Source organism: Canis lupus, chromosome 18, assembly GCF_048164855.1.
Source record: "Canis lupus baileyi chromosome 18, mCanLup2.hap1, whole genome shotgun sequence".
In the NCBI taxonomy this organism is placed as follows: Eukaryota; Metazoa; Chordata; class Mammalia; order Carnivora; family Canidae; genus Canis; species Canis lupus.
In genome coordinates this window covers 47,047,037-47,064,386 of record NC_132855.1, presented here as the reverse complement: position 1 = coordinate 47,064,386, position 17,350 = coordinate 47,047,037, and the positions used below count along the sequence as shown (strand labels likewise).

Below are 17,350 nucleotides of genomic sequence, written 5' to 3'. Positions count from 1 at the left end.
GAAAATGCCCTTAAATTTGCTATTAATTAAACTATAAAAACAACTGGTGTTAAAATCAAAGCATATGTTGTTGACCACTATCAAAAATAATATAAGTTCTATATAAAGGCACTACACAACTGTCATTAATAGAATATGTACTCTGATTTCCAAAAATGACAATGCACTTCAGCTGTATAAGCAGCAATGTATTTGTAAGACAAGTAATAGAGCAATAAGAAAACAGACTCCGGCCATGTAACAGAATGAAGGCCAACAAAGCTCAGAATTTGTGCATTTAACCTCATAAGAACTACTCAGATAGTAAATATATCACTATTTGTACTGTATACCAAAAATTGCTATAAAGGTATAAAATAAAAACATATAATGTTTAAAAGAAAACATTTTGAAAAATTTGATGAGAAAAGTAATATATACTCCTTCATAAAAAGCCAGTTAATATAAAAAAAGTATAAAAAATCACTTTTATAAACCTTTTATTAAAAAATAACCGCTAGTAATATAAGGGTGTCATCTTTCCAAATGTCTATGTACACGTAAATACATATGTGTCTTTATGTATATAATATACAGAAACACACATGTACATGCAGATTACATGTAACTAATCAAATATGTATATTCATAGATCTGTATACATGTCTCTTTTAAAAAAAATCTTGTTTAAAAAACATAAATAGATATTGGTGCCTAGGTGGCTCAGTCAGTTAAGCATCCAGCTCTTGGTTTTGGCTTGGGTCAAGATCCCTGGGTCGTTAGACTATCTGGCTCCTTGATCAGTATGGAGTCTGCTGGAGATTCTCTGCCTTTCCCTCTCTTAATACCCCTCCCCCTGCTCTTGTGTGCATGTACTTTCTCTCTTTCTCAAATATGTAAAAATCTTTAAAAAAAAATTCATATTGTTTAGTAGCCAGTGTAGACAGACATGTCTGCATTACAGACATTGCAGGAGTAAGCATAGATGCATATTAAAATTTTTAATACTTAGTTTTTGACTATATTTAATCAATATCATATTGTTAAATATTTATGCTATCAACTTTTCCTTACTCTTTTATTCATACATTCTTATATAAATATCCCCATACCCATAGCTTTTTGTGATCTTCCTAGAATTATTATAGAAGAAAAAGATTGCAAGGCTGAACTGAAAACTTGAGACAAATTGCCAAAATGCTTTCCAGAAAGGTCCCAGAAATTGGTCCCAATTTACACTTCCATTGGAAATAAATTAGTTCTTATTAACCCAGAATGTCACCAAACTCTCTCTCAATCTCATAAACCACTTTTTGTGTGTGTGTGTGTGTGAATAGTTTGAAAGTAGCTTGTATACATCATACCTCGCTATTGTAATTACCTCAGAATACCTTATATTCCACAGTAACATTATCAAGTTGGGGAAACTTAGTACTCTATAGTTCATATCCCAATTTTATCAATTATCCCAATAATGAACTTTATAAAAATGAATGGTAGTTTGTTTCTTTAGACTTTCATTATTACTCACCTGGTTTAAGTCTTTTCCTCAACTCTATGCTCCAATATTTTGTTGTTTGTAACATTAGCAGTTGAAAATCTGTAGTGAAAAATGAAAAAAATGAAAGTAACTATTTTATTTTTTCACACAAGAAAGGGAGAACCTAAAGGAAAGCAGCATGTAAAAAAAACCTTAAAAGACAAATCAACAAATATTTACTCAATACCTTCTATTAAGTGCTTTGAGGAATATGGAGAGCATTCCACAAATGCTCAATTTACATTTATTAAACTTCGCTTATAAAACTTCTCATTGTAGCTCCAACGCCCCCCGCCCCCTCCCCCCTCCCCCTGGCTGGGGACCCCTCCTCTCCCGGGATCCCCCCTCCCCCGGGGATTCCCCACCCCTCCCGCACCTGGCACGAGTCCCCTTGAGTCCCTGTGCGGGCTCCTGGCTTGGCCCCCAGCTCAGAGGAGCCCGGAGCCCGCCCTCAAAGCCACAGCTCAGCGCTGGGACTTCTGCAGTTGGGAGGGTCCGTGCTTGTGATTCTCAACGGAAAGTGAAAGCACAGATTTATAATGAAAACCAGCCCCCATCGGCCACTGACTTTCCAAGGACTGAGGCTGCCCCTTCCTGTTCAAAATGCCCCAGGTGAAACATCAGGAGAGGAACCTAAGAGGCCCCCTGCCCAACAAGAGCCTGGTCAAGCACAGGCCTCCAAGGAGGCGGCAGAGTCCAACTCTTGCAAGTTTACAGCTGGGATCAAGACTCTTAACCACCCCACCATGCCCAACACCCAAGCGGTGGCCATCCCGAACAAAGCCAATATCTGGAGCATCATCACAGCATTGACTGCCAAAGGAAAAGAGAGTAGCAGCACTGGGCCCAACAAATTCATCCTCATCAGCTATGGGGGAGCCCCCACTCACCCTCCAAGATCCCAGGCTCAAGCCCAAACCAGCAATGATCCCAAGAGGACAGAAGTGGTCACCGAGACCCTGGGATCAAAGCCGGCAGCTAGGGATATGAATCTGCCTAGACCACCTGGAGACCTTCCCGGGCAGAGATGGGAGAGCTGTGCTGGCAGTGAGACAGCAGGCTGCACTCTTGACAACAGCTTGACTAACATTCAGTGGCTTGGAAAGAGGAGTTTGGATGGACTGGGCTCCAGCAGCATCAAACAAGAGATGGAGGAAAAGGAGAATCGTCACCTGGAGCAAAGTCAGGTTGAGGAGCCCCTGGGAGCATCAACATCCTGGCAGGACTCTCTGAGCGGCCGCCATACTCTTTTTTTTTTTTTCTAAATTTTTATTTATTTATGATAGTCACACACACAGAGAGAGAGAGAGAGAGAGAGGCAGAGACACAGGGAGAGGGAGAAGCAGGCTCCATGCACCAGGAGCCCAACGTGGGATTCCATCCCGGGTCCTCAGGATCGCACCCCGGGCCAAAGGCAGGCGCTAAACCGCTGCGCCACCCAGGGATCCCGGCCGCCATACTCTTACCTGGCTATGATATAGTTCGCCATCAACAGCACAGAGAGGAAGTACATGACCTTGAAAGGCATCTATACTTGGATCGAGGACCACTTCCCCTATTTCAAGCACATTGCCAAGCCAGGCTGGAAGAATTCCATCCGCCACAACCTTTCTCTCCATGACCCTGGATTTTATTGACAGTTATTGTAGTGTTCTCGAGCTAGCTCACATGCATGTGGTCAGCTGGAGCCTAGGGTTGCTCTTAGCAAAGCTGAGGTGTGAGCTAAGGAAGCTAGGCAGGGCCCTTTCAGTCTTCTCAAGCCTTGGGCCAAGTTCTTGGCAAATGGCTCATCTCTCTGGCATGATTAGGGACGTTATCAGAAAAACATCTAAGGGGAGCACATCTGGGCACCTGCATTCTTTGCTTCAGATGCATCCATTCCCCCACCCTCAATTCAACTCTTGACCATTGACAAGAGACCTTTTTTTGTTAGGATTTCTTCTTGCATGAAAGCTGACTTGGAAACATGGGAAGGTGGGAGGGGAGGGAGACAATAAGCAGGACCCTAGGAAGCAGATCTGCTTGTCTGGGTGCCTACAGTAAAGAGCCCTGAAGGCAGGTGCCCTGGGACTGGAAGAAACCGTACACTGCATGTCCTCCCTTCTCTAGGAATTGAAAGCAAGGAACAGGAGCAAACTGAAACCCCTTGTCATCCTACCCACCTTTCTGGCAGTCTCTAGATAATGATCTAAGGAAATAAGCTTACATTTATAATTAGAGGATCCAGGGTGGAAGTGCTAAAAAAAAAAAAAAAAAATCTCATTGTCCCAGTAAATTTATTCTGCTTAAAAAACAAACAATTCTCAGGGTACCTGGGAGGCTCAGTCAGTTAAGCATCCGACCTTTTATGTCAGCTCAGGTCTTGATCTCAGGGCCGTGACTTCAAGCCCAGTGTTGGGCTTCCACCCTGGGGTATGGAGCCCACTTAAAAAAAAAAAAAAAAAAAAAAAAAACTAAACAGGAAAACACAACAAAAACAATTTTAGAAGCTGAACAGTCTGATCAATCTTGGTATCACGAGTCAACTAGATTTTCTGACACAAAATTAAGTTTCCAGCACTATATATGAAGTATTTTTGGGGAAAAAAACCTTTTAATTTTAATCTAAATCCATTAGATCTAACTTCCAATTTATAGAAAATTCAGAGAGTAAAGTAACATAGTAAAGGATACCACAAAATAGGAGAAGCTGTAATACAACTACTGTCTTGGATCTTCAACAAGTGAAATTAAGGCAGGGGGAAAAGGTAGCAGGGAAGGGAGACCTATTATAGAATAATAAATAATAATAATAATAATAATAATGACATCTTCAGAGAGTCACCAACCAAATACATCCTGGTTTGAATAAATAAAATTTTAAAAGTCAGTTTGCAAGTACATAGAGAAATATGAACACAGGATGGATATTAGACAACTGTTTGGTGAGAGAATGGTATACTGGTTATAATACCAGTTATACTGAAGTGTCTTTTTTTAAAAAGACATTCATATTCTAAGTATTGGAGCTAAACATTATAACAGTTGTAGCTTACAATACTTCAGAAAAAATGAATATGCCAATGTTAATAATCTGCTAAATTTAGGTGCTAAGTACTCCATAATTATTTTACTGTTCTATATTTTTTCTATACATGAGAAAATTTGAACAAAATTTTTTTAGTTCATGAAACTTATGTAGAATCTTCAAGTCTAGGAAAATACTTCTAACACCGATTATATGAACAGTAAGTAGAAAAATAATATACATATGCTAGAACATAGGTACTCTTCTCCTCCAGAAGTAAAAACTAAAAAGGCCTACAATGCTTTATTTGATATCCATTCCAGCAAAGCTGGCACCTGAATATGCTCAAACCTAAAACTAATGCCAGAAAAACGGATATATTTTAAGCAATTATTATAGAATGTTAAGGGGAAAAAGTCAGAAATTTAGATGTAACTTTTTAGAAATCAGAATCAAGGTTACTGGATTTTTTATTACTTCTTTATATAAAAATAGTTTTGAAACGTATATTAATCTCCTAAAATCATAACATGTAACTACTTACAATGAGATCTGTAAAATTAGTCTTTCAATTTATTTGAAAAATAATGTAAGGGGGGGAGAACAATATAATCACAAACTTGAGGTTAGATGAAGAAAAAGTAGGAAATAATCTTAGTGGATTGTCTAGAATTTATAATATATTCTCCAGGGCTTTAAATTCCTTGCAATCCTATCAACCTACTTCCCTTTTTCCTTTGCATCCTTCTCCTCTTCTAGTGGCAGCTATTCTAACCTTTCCAGAGAACACACAGACTAGTGGGAGAAATGATTTTAATGTTAATTTATCCTATAAACAGGATACTTCAAATATTCCGCAACAACAGCTTTCTTCCCAAGTCCCTGACTTCTTTTTATACCCATCCTCTGTCCTACTACTTACATTAGTATCACTAATTTATATACCTTGCCTTAATCTTTTCAAATTTATGTTAAATGCTATCTTATAGTCTTGATTTACCTTCCCCTGCTAAGTAAAAGATGTTGAACATCTCTTCACCTGGAAACTACCATTCTACCTTCTAAGAATTTTACTACTTTAATTACTTCACATAAGTGGAGACATGCAGTATTCCTGCTTCTGCGACTGGCGTCTTTTACCCAGCATAATACTCTAAAAGTTCAAACATGTTATATCATATGAGAGGATTTCCATCATTTAAAAGGCTAAATAGGGGGGCACCCTGGTGGCACAGCGGTTTAGCGCCGCCTGCAGCCCAGGGTGTGATCCTGGGGACCCGGGATCAAGTCCCACATCGGGCTCCCTGCATGGAGCCTGCTTCTCCCTCTGCCTGTGTCTCTGCCTCTCTCTTTCTCTCTTTCTCTCTCTCTGTGTTACTCATGAAAAAATAAAATCTTTCAAAAATAATAATAAAATAAAAATATAAGGCTAAATGGGGCAGCTGGGTAGCTCAATGGCTGAAGTGTCTGACTCTTGCTTTTGGCTCAGGTCATGATCCCAGGCTCGTGGCATCAAGCCCAGCATCCGGCTCCACACTGTGTGAAGTCTGTTTGAGAGTCTCTCCTTCTTCCTCCCCCTGCTCATGCATTCCTCTCTCTTTCTCTCTAAAATAAAATCTTTTTTAAAAAGGCTAAGAGCACCTAGATGGCTTAGTTAAACATCTACTTTTGGCTCAGGTCATGATCTCAAGGTCCTAGAATAGAGCCCTGAGTTGGCTCCCTGCTGGACAGGGAGGTCTACTTCTCCATCTCTCTTTGCCCCTCCCCCCGGACTTGTGCACTCTAATGAATATAAAATCTTTTTTAAAATTTAAAAATGCTAAATAATACTCATTTATATATATACACATAGATGTACATAAATACATATTTTCATTATCCTCTATTGATGGGCAAAAAAATTAGATTGTTTCTACCTCTTGAACTGTGCCTAATGCAATGAACATAGGAGTTCCAATATCTTGAGATTCTGGTTTCAATAATTTTAGCTAAATATCCAGAAGAGGGATTGCTAAATCATAGAGTTGTTCTATTTTAAATTTTTTGAGGAACTGACACCATTTTCCATAGCAGCTATACCATTTTACCAGCAATACACAGGCTTCAGATTTTTTGCATCTCCATTAGCACTTGTTATTTTCTGCTTTTCTTTTTAATAATGGCTATCATAAAAAGTTTGAAGTGATATCTTGTGACTTTGATTTCATTAGTAATGTTCAGGGTCTATTCATATTCCTGTTGGCCATTTGTACGTTTTCTTTGGAAAGATGTCTATTCAAGTCCTTTACCCATTTTTAAATCCAGTTATTATTTCTTACTGAGTTGTAGGAGTTCCTTATCTATTTTGGATAGTAATTTCATATCAGATGTATGGTTTGTAAATATTTGCTCCCATTCCACAGACTGTCTTTTCACTCTGTTGATTATGTCTGTAGCTGTCTAGAAGATTTTTAGTTTGATGTAGTCAAAGTTGCCTTTTGCTTTTCCTGTCAGAGCTTTTGGTGTCATGTACATGAAATCACTGCCAAGATCAATGTTATGAAGCTTTTCCTTATGTTTTCATGCAGGATTTTTATACTTTATGGTCTTACATTCAAGTCATTAATCTACTTGCTGTTGATTTTTGTGTGTAGCGTAAGAGAAGTGTCAAAATTCTTATTGTTAACGTAGTGAAGTTTTATCTTTCCCTTTATAGACAACACCTTTTTGATTCTTCTTTAAGCAATCTTTCCTTACTCAAAAGTCCAAAAGATATCTGCCTACATATTCTCCCTATGTATATTAAAGTTATGCCACTGACAAATTTTAAATCCTTAGTTTATGCAGAATTTTTAAAATAGCATGTGTAATAGGAAGCCAATTTCATCTTTTCCCATGTGAAAATAAGTACTTTACAGTCCATTTTTAGAAGATTTTATTTATTTGAAAGAGAAAGTGAGCATGAGTGGGGGGGAAGGAGAAGCAGACTCCCCTGCTAGGCATGGAGCCCAATATGGGGCTCGATCCCAGGACCTTGAGATCTTGATCTGAGCCCAAGGCAGATACGTAACTAACTGAGCCACTCAGGCCCCCCCCCCCAAAAAAAAAGCTCCAATTATTAAATAATCTCTCTTTTCTCCTCTAACTTGATACACTACTTTGTTATATACCTAAATTCTATTTCCTTGTGGAACTGTTTCTAGACTCTCTATTCTATTCTACTGATCAATTTGTCTATCCATCTTTAAACCCTATCACACTTTACTACTATGGAGTCACAGTAAGCCCTTATATAAGTTAGGGTTAGGTCCACCCTACCTGTTTTTCAGAAGTGTCATGGTTGCTCTTGGCCCTCAGGTCCTTTACGTAAGTTTAAGAATCATCTTCTTAAAAAAATCTCTGGGATCCCTGGGTGGCTCAGCGATTTGGTGCCTGCCTTTGGCCCAGGGCATGACCCTGGAGTCCTGGGATCGAGTCTCACATCAGGCTCCTAGCATGAAGCCAGCTTCTCCCTCTGCCTATGTCTCTGCCTCTCTCTCTCTCTCTATCATGAATAAATAAAATCTTTAAAAAAAATCTCTTTATGGTTTTAGTTGGAATTACATTGACTCTATAGATAAACCTGGAGAAAATATCTATGAATATAGTCTATTCCTTCATTCAAGTCTTCCTTAATGTTGTGAGAAATTTTAAAATTTGTCATATAGTTATCTTTGTGGCATATCTGTGACCAATCCAACCCTAGATATCTGGTAGTTGCTAATACCAATGTAAATAGTATTTTCCTTTTAATTATATATTGCCTCTGCTGTTAATATATGGAAGTAATTTTGTACATTAACCTTATACTCAGCCAACCTTACTAAAGAAAAGCCATTACTTCTAATTTCTCATTTATAGACTCAAGTTTTTTCTGCAAAATAGTAAGTTTAATTTCTGTCCATCATACTCATTATGTTACAAATTTAGTTTTCTTATTATAAAGGCCAGGATCTCCAACACAGTGTTACAGAGTATTGAAAATGAGTATCCTTATTCCATTCCTGAATTAAAAAAAAAAAATCTAAGATTCCACATTAGGATTATTAAAATCATTTGTATTTCCTTGGTGTTGGTAGTGATCTCTCTTTTCTCATTCATGATTTTATTAATTTGAGTCTTCTTCTCTTCTTTTTAATAAGGCTGGCTAATGGTTTATCTATCTTATTAATTCTTTCAAAGAACCAACTCCTGGTTTTGTTGATTTGTTCCACAGTTCTACTGGTCTCGATTTCATAGAGTTCTGCTCGAATCTTTATTAACTCTCTTCTTCTGCTGGGTGTAGGATCTATTTGCTGTTTTTTCTCTAGCTCCTTTAGGTGTAAGGTTAGCTTTTGCATTTGAGTTCTTTCCAGTTTTTGAATGGATGCTTGTATTGAGATGTATTTCCCCCTCAGGACTGCTTTTGCTGCATCCCAAAGATTTTGAATGGTTGTATCTTCATTCTCATTAGTTTCCATGAATCTTTTAAATTCTTCCTTAATTTCCTGGTTGACCCTTTCATCTTTTAGCAGGATGGTCCTTAACCTCCACGTATTTGAAGTCCTTCCAAACTTCTTGTTGTGATTTATTTCTAATTTCAAGGCATTATGGTCTGAGAATACGCAGGGGACGATCCCAATCTTTTGGTATCAGTTCAGACCCGATTTGTGACCCAGTATGTGGTCTATTCTGGAGAAAGTTCCATGTGCACTTGAGAAGAATGTGTATTCAGTTGAGTTTGGATGTAAAGTTCTGTAGATATCTGTGAAATCCATCTGGTCCAGTGTATCATTTAAAGCTCTCGTTTCCTTGGAGATGTGGTGTTTAGAAGACCTATCGAGTATAGATAGTGCTAGATTGAAGTCACCAAGTATAAGTGTATTATTATCTAAGTATGTCTTAACTTTGGTTATTAATTGATTGATATTTGGCAGCTCCCACATTCGGGGCATATATATTGAGGATTCTTAAGTCCTCTTGTTGGATAGATCCTTTAAGTATGATATAGTGTCCCTCTTCATCTCTCACTACAGTCTTTGGGGTAAATTTTAGTTTATCTGATATAAGGATGGCTACCCCTGCTTTCTTTTGAGGACCATTTGAATCCACATTAGGATTATTGATGTCTGCTCTGAGGCTTTTTTTTACAAGACTCTTTTTTTTTCCCCATGTGATACCATGCAGTATCTCTCTGTCTTATTTCACTTAGTATAATAACCTCAACGTCCAAGCACATCTTCCTAAATGGCAGGATTTCCTTCTTTCTCATGGCTGGATAATATTCCATTCTATATACACATGTATCACATTTTAAATTTTATTTTTTAAACATTTCAAATTGAAGTACAGTTGACATAGATATATTAATTTCAATTGTACAACATGGTAATTGGACAATTACATACACTACAAAATGTTCACCACTATTAAGTGTAGTTATAATCTGTCACCATATGAAGTTATTAAAATGCTATTGACTATATTCTCTGTGCTGTACTTTTCATCTTGCCTTATTTTAGAACTAAAAGTTTGTACCTCTTAACCCACTTCACCTATTTCACTCAGTCCCCCACTTCCCCTCACATCTGGCAACCACCAATTTGTTGTCTGTATATATGAGTTTTGGATTTTCTTTACCATGTCTTCATTTGTTTTGCTTTTTTGGATCCCACAAATATGTGAAATATAATATCTGACATTCTCTGACTTATTTCATTTAGCATAATGCCTTATAGATCAAATCACGTTATCATAAATGATAAGATTTTGGATTTTTTTTAACCGCTGAGTAACAGTCCAATGTAAATATATACCATATCTTCCCTATCTATTCATCTATTGATGGAAATTTAGGGGATCCCTGGGTGGCGCAGCGGTTTGGCGCCTGCCTTTGGCCCGGGGCGCGATCCTGGAGACCCGGGATCGAATCCCACGTCGGGCTCCCAGCATGGAGCCTGCTTCTCCCTCTGCCTGTGTCTCTGCCTCTCTGTCTCTCTCTGTGTGACGATCATGAATAAATAAATAAAATCTTAAAAAAAAAAAAAAAGAAATTTAGGTTGTTTCCATATCTTAGCTATTGTAACACTACACTAAACACAGGGGTGCATATCTCTTTTCAAATTAGTGTCTTTCTTTTCTTTGGGTAAATACACCAAGTGGAATTACTGGATCATGATATTTCTATTTTTAATTTTTTGAAAAACCTCCATAATGTTTTCCACAGTGGCTGCACCAATTTATGTTCTCATCAATGGTACATGAGGGTTTCCTTTTCTCCACAATCTCATCAACACTTCTTTTTGTCTTTTTGATACTGGCCATTCTGACTGGTGTAAAGTGTATCAGGGAAATGCAATTCAAAACTTTAAGTAGCAACAATAAGTACCTTTTCATGTGTCTGTTTGCCATCCATGAATCTTCTTTGGAAAAACGTGTTTTTGGGTCTTCTGACCCTCTACATGGGATTGTCTATTTTTTTTTATGTTGATGTGTAAGTATTTGTAGATATTGGATATTAACCTCGTATGGGAAAAATCAATTGCAAATATCTTCCACCATTCACTAGGTTGCCTTCTTGTACTGTTGATGGTTTCCTTTGTTCCACAAAAGGATTTTAGTTTCATGTAGCCTTGTTTATTTTTGCTCTTTCCCTTGAGAAGAATTATCCAGAAAAAATATTGCTAAGACCATTATCCAAAAGTTTACTATGTTGCTGTTGTTAAGTTTTATGGTTCCAAATCTTACAGTTAGGTCTTTAATCCATTTTGAATTTATCTTTGTACATGGTATAAGAAGAGGTCCAGCTTTATTCTTTTGCATGTACCTGTCTAGTTTTCCCAACACCATTTTCTGAAGAGAGTGTCATTCCCTGATTGAACATACTTACCTCTTTTGTTACAGACTGACTATGTTAATTAAGTGTAGGTTTATTTCTGGGCTGTTGGACTGATCAATGTGATCTATCTTGTTTCACTGCATTGCTGTACTCTTTTGATTACTATAACTTTATACTATACTTTAAAATCTAAGACTGTGACATCTCCAGGTTTGTTCTTTCTCAAGATTGCTTTGATTTTGTGATTCCACACAAATTTTATTATTTGTTTTAGTTCTGCAAAAAACACTATTGGTATTTTGGTAGAGATTGCACTTAATCTGTAGACTGCTTTGGATAATACAAACATTTTAATAGATTAACATAAAATATTAACATAAAGGTATTAATTTCTCCAATCCGCAAGCATGGAATAACTGGAGTTCATAAAGAAACAAAAGTACTGGCAAAGGTAACAAGGATAAATATAAAAGAAAATGGATAAAACAGTAAAGTAAATCTCTGTTGATGAGCATACAAATATATAAAGATGTAGTTTGTATAACTACAAAGGCACAAAGAAGGAATGGAGCTATATGAGAGCAAATTTTTCTATACTACTAAAATTTAACTGGTATTAATCCAAACCAGAATGTTATAAGGTAAAATACTAATTGTAATCACCTCAGAAACCACCAGCAAAAACACCCCTCCCTCAACCACCGAAATGTGCTAGAAGAGGTGGAGTCCTGGTCCAAGATGGTGACATATAAAGACTCCCAACTCATCTCTTCCATGGACACCCTAAATCTACATCTACTTATAGAGTAATTCCTCCTAAAGAACTGAGGGCTGAACAGCTTCTGCACACAAAAAAATATATGAAGAAAGGCTAGAGAGAGACCACATAGAGGACAGCAAGAGAAATGAAGAGAAGATAATGAAGGAACGCAGAGAAGTACAGCGGAAAAGTAGGAATGCTGACAATACTGATTCTATCTTTGTCCCTTCACCTTATTCATTTCACTCAATGATCCTTCTTGGGCTATGTGTTCCAGGCCCTTGGAGACTAGTCTACATACCTTGGAAATGTCCACTAAGGCCAGGATAGGGGAAGGCTTGTTTTGGCCTTAAGGATAACATTTCCCATTCTTGACACACAGGTGGTGCCACAATCTAATTAAAGGTTAACTGTCAATTATGTGCACACAAACCCTTTGAGGTGCACGTGAACCCTTTAATCTCATTACAATGCCCTTCTGCACATCCACATATTCTATAAAATCTGTGGACTAAGGCCAACTTTGCAGAGAAAAACTTTGCAGTTGCCATGGATCGTTTTCCAGCTAATCCTCCTGTGTCAGTAAATTACCCTGAATAAAACACTGTCTAAACTGTACAAATTCATCTGCTTTGTTTTCTGGTCTCAAAGTACCTTTTAGTTTGGAGTAGACTTTACTGTCCCTACTGGAGTAGACTTTAGACCTTCTAAAATGGAAGGGATAGTACTGAGGAACCTTGAACAGTTTGTCTGTCTTGGGGCATAGAAAAAAAAGTCTCGGTTTAAGAGATCCAGCCTTAGGGCAGCCCGGATGGCTCAGCGGTTTAGCGCCGCCTTCAGCCCAGGGCCTGATCCTGGAGACCGGGGGTTGAGTCCCACGTCGGGCTCCCTGCGTGGAGCCTGCTTCTCCCTCTGCCTGTGTCTCTACCTCTCTCTCTCTCTGTTTCTCATGAATAAATAAATAAAAAATCTTTAAAAAAAGAGATCCAGCCTTAGAATTCCACTAGTGGGGAAGCTGCTGGACTTCCCTTCAGGTTGGAGGGGCTGGTGAGTGCCACAGTTTAAGTTCACTCACCGCCTCTCCTCTTGATAATGCAGACTGGAGCAGAGTTCTAGGCACCATAGCTGGCCTGCCACCTCAGTGAGCTCTGCTGTAGCTAGCTCTGCATGCCCTGGGACACGGGAAAAAAAAGCCCAGGTTTAAAAGAGCAACTAAAATATAAAAGATGCAGTCCAAAATTCCACCAAAAAGCAAGCAAGCTACTGGAATTCTGAGTCGGTGGGCTGGTGAGCACCACAGTGTATATTCACCTCCACACTGATAACGTGGATAGCAAGGTCTGGGTTCCACAGCTACCTTACAGTTTCAGTGAGCCCCAGGCCCCAGCCCACACCAGACCTAATAGTCCCTCCAAGATAGCCCCAGTACAGTATACACCAAAAGATCCTTGGTGGGTGCTCACTACAGCTCTGACTCCTGCCACGATGACACAGATATAAAGCACTCCAGAACATCCCAGGCCTACACCATATAGCTCCTGCACCATTTCACCCCTGGCACAGAGCACTTTGAAACCTCCTGACTCATGCCTGTTTCAGCTCCAATCACCCTGGAAAACAGTACCTGCATGGAGTGCCCCAGGACACCCCAGTCCATGCTGGTCTTGGCTCCAATCACCCTGCCAGGGCACATTCTGCACTGAGCAACCTTGGACACCCAGGCTTGCACTCACTTCAACTTTAGCTGTCCCCCCAGGGCACCTTCTGGGCGGAGAGTCCAGAGACCACCCCAGCTCAAGCCCACTTGAGCTACAGCTATCCTGCCAGAATGCTCACTATTCAGAGTGCCCAAGGACACCCCAGCTTGTGCCCCAGACTCAAATTTATTTGCTATATAACACACTCGAACCCCTGAAGTATGTTCCCTGCCTCAGCTTCAGCCATCCCACTAGGGTGCCCTCTGCATGGAGAGCAACAAGACACCCCACCTTATACCCACTTCAGCTTTAGCTATCCTGACAGAGTGCCTCTTTATGGAGAGTCCTGGGATGACCCTGGCCCATACCCACTTCAGCTCTGGTCATCCTACCAGGGCAGCCCAACATAGAGTACTCCAAAACCCCCAGCACATGCCAGACACAGCTCCAGCCACTCAAAGAAACCAGGCATACACAGTCCACACAGAGTATGACCATTCACAAGGCCATTCCTTCAAGTGTAAAAGTAGTCATTTCACTAATTCTGAGAAACAAGCCCAGCAAAGTCAAGCAAATGAAGAGACAGAAGATGCTCCAAGTAAGGAATAAGAAAAAAAAAAATTAAAAAGGAACAGATATAGGCAATATGCCAGATAAAGATCAGAAAGCAATGATCATGAAGATGCTAACCAGACTGAAAAGTAAGAACCGAGAACTTCAACCAAGAGATAGAAAACATAAAAAAAAAAATCCAATCAGAGTTTAAAAATACAGTAATTGAAATGAAAAATACACTACAGGGAAATCAACACAGGTTTGTGGATGCAGAAGAACAGGTATGCAACCTGGAACACAGGATAATGAAAAGCTCCCAAGCTTAGCATCAGAAAAATAGAATTAAGAAAAAAATGAGGATAGGTTAAGGGATCTATATCTAGACAATATAGGCAAACAAATGTTCACATTATCGGGCTCCCAGAAAGAAGAGAGAGAGAAAGAAGTGGAAATTTATTTGAAGAAATAACAGCTGAAATTTCCCTAACTGAGGAAAGGAAACATATATACAGGATCAGGAAGCATAGAGTTCCAAACAAAATGAACCTAAGGAGACTCACAATAGGACACATAATTATTAAAATGACAAAGGTTAAAGATAGAGAATTTTAAAATCAGCAAGAGAGAGGGGGAAAAAAAAAAGAGAGAGAGAGAGAGAGAGATATCAGGGAAACCCCATAAGGCTATCTGCTGATTTTTCAGCAGAAATTTTCCAGGTCAAGGGTGCCTGGGTGGCTGAGTCGGTTAAGTGTCTACCTTAAGCTCAGTCACGATCTCTGGGTTCTGGGATTAAGTCTTGCATCAGGATTCCTGCTCAGTAAGGAGTCTGCTTCTCCCTCTGCGCCCCTGTCCCCACCCCTGCCGCTCACGCTCTCTCTAATAAATCAATAAAATCTTAAAACAAAAAAAGGTATTTTGCATGCCAGAAGGGAGTGGCATGATATATAAGAGCTGAAAGGAAAATACCTGCCACCAAGAATATTCAATTTAGAAAGGTTATCATTCAGAATTGAGGGAGAGATAGTTGCCCAGATCAATGAAAGTTAAATGACGCCATCACCTAGACCAGTCTTACAAGAAATGTTAAAGGAACTTCTTTAAGTGGAATAGGCAATACTTAAAAGAAAAAAAAAAAAAAGAAAAAGAAAAAAAAAAAAAAAAGAATAAGATGTAAAATATGACAACACATACATAAAACATGGAAAAGAGTAAAAAAGTTCTTTTAGAATGTATTTGAACTTAAATGACCATCAATTTAATATAGATTGCTGTATGTTTTAGAGCCTATACATGAATCTCATGATAACCACAAGCCAAAAATCTACAACAGATACACAAAAAAAAAAATAAAGAAAAGCCAAGGAAAACACTACAGAAAGTCATCACAGGGAAAGAGAGCAAGAGGAAAAAAAAGTAACAGAGAATTACAAAAACAATCAGAAAACAATGAACAAAATGGCAATAAGTACACATTTATCAATACTTTAAATATAAATGCTCCAAGGTACATTTATAAAGAAAAGAAATAGGGTGGCAGAATGGATTAAAAAAAAAAAAAAAACAAGACCCATCTATATGCCAACTACAAGAGGCTAACTTTAGACCTAAGGACACAAAAAGAATGAAGTGGAAGGGTGGAAAAAGATACCATACTCAAATGATAGAAAAAAGAAAAAGAAAAAAAGCTGGGGTGTAAAAACTTAGACAAAACGATTTTATTTATTTATTTTTAAAGATTTTACTTATTTGACAGAAAGAGAAAGAGTGAACACAAGCAGGGGGAGCTAGAGCAGGGAAAGGAGAAGCAGGCTCCTCACTAAGCAGGGAACCCGACATGGGGCTGGATCCCAGGACCCTGGGATCAGGACCTGAGCTGAAGGCAGATGCTTAACCGACTAAGCCACACAGGCACCCAGACAAAACAGATGTTAAAACAAAGGCTGTAATAAGAGATGAGGGATTTAAATAATGATGAAGGAGCAAATTCAAACAAGAAGGTGTAACAACTGTAAATATCCACAAACCTAACCTCGCAGCACCTAAGTGTACAAAGCAAACATTAAGACAGACTTTAACACCCTTTACATCAATGGGTAGATCATCCAAACAGAAAATCAATAAGGAAACAGTGTCTTTGAACAATACATTATACCAGATGGACCTTAACAGATACATATAGAACATTACATCCAAAAGCAGAATACGCAGTCTTTTTAAGTGCACGTGGAAAATTCTCCAGGATAGATCACATTAAGGCCACAAAATAAGTCTTAATAAGTTAAGAAGACTGAAATATCATGCATCTTTTCCAAGTACAACAGTATGAAACTAGAAATCAATCGCAAGAAAACAAAAACACATGGAGGCTAAACAAAACACTATTAAATGGCCAATGGACACCAAGGAATCAGAGGAAATTAAAAAAATACGTCTATAGACAAATAAAAATATAATGGTCCAAAATATCTGGGACACAGCAAAAGCAGTTTTAAGAAGTAAATTTATAATGACAGGGGCCTACCTCAAGAAAAGTATCAAAAAATAATCCAACCTTACACCTAAAGAAACTAGGAGAATAAGAACAAAGTCCAAGAAGAAAAGAAAGGATATATGTAAGATCAAAGCACAAATAAATGAAATAGAAACTAGAAAAAAAAAATCGATGAGACCAAGGGCTGGTTCTTTGAAAATACAAACAAAATTGATAAGCTTTTAGCCCAAATCATAAGAAAAAGAGAGAACAGAAAATGATAAATAAAAGACCAGCAACAACTGACACACAGAGATACAAAAAAATTCTGAGAGAATACTATGAAAAATTATATACTTGTAATTTAGACAACGTATAAGAAATGGATAAGCTCCTAGAAATATACAATTTTCTAAAATTGAATGAAAAATAGAAAATCTGAACAAATCAACTACTGGTAATAAAATGGAATCAGTGATCAAACAACTTCCAACAAACAAAAGTCCA

At 38.2% G+C, this 17,350-nt stretch overlaps 1 protein-coding gene and 1 pseudogene across 11 annotated transcripts in view; one reads left to right on the top strand and one right to left on the bottom strand.

Moving 5' to 3' along the window:
• SLC25A40 (solute carrier family 25 member 40) overlaps positions 1–17,350 on the bottom strand; it is a 50,811-nt gene that overhangs the window by 27,881 nt on the left and 5,580 nt on the right. For 10 of the 11 annotated variants that reach the window (XR_012011086.1, XR_012011087.1, XR_012011089.1 and 7 more), the window contains exon 2: positions 1,511–1,579. The gene's annotated coding sequence lies outside the window, so the exon portion shown is untranslated. Of the gene's footprint in view, positions 1–1,510; positions 1,580–3,831; positions 3,939–17,350 lie in introns of those variants that run through there. The other variant, XM_072784334.1, reaches the window with a different exon arrangement.
• Positions 2,059–3,901, top strand: LOC140609144 (forkhead box protein M1 pseudogene; annotated as a pseudogene).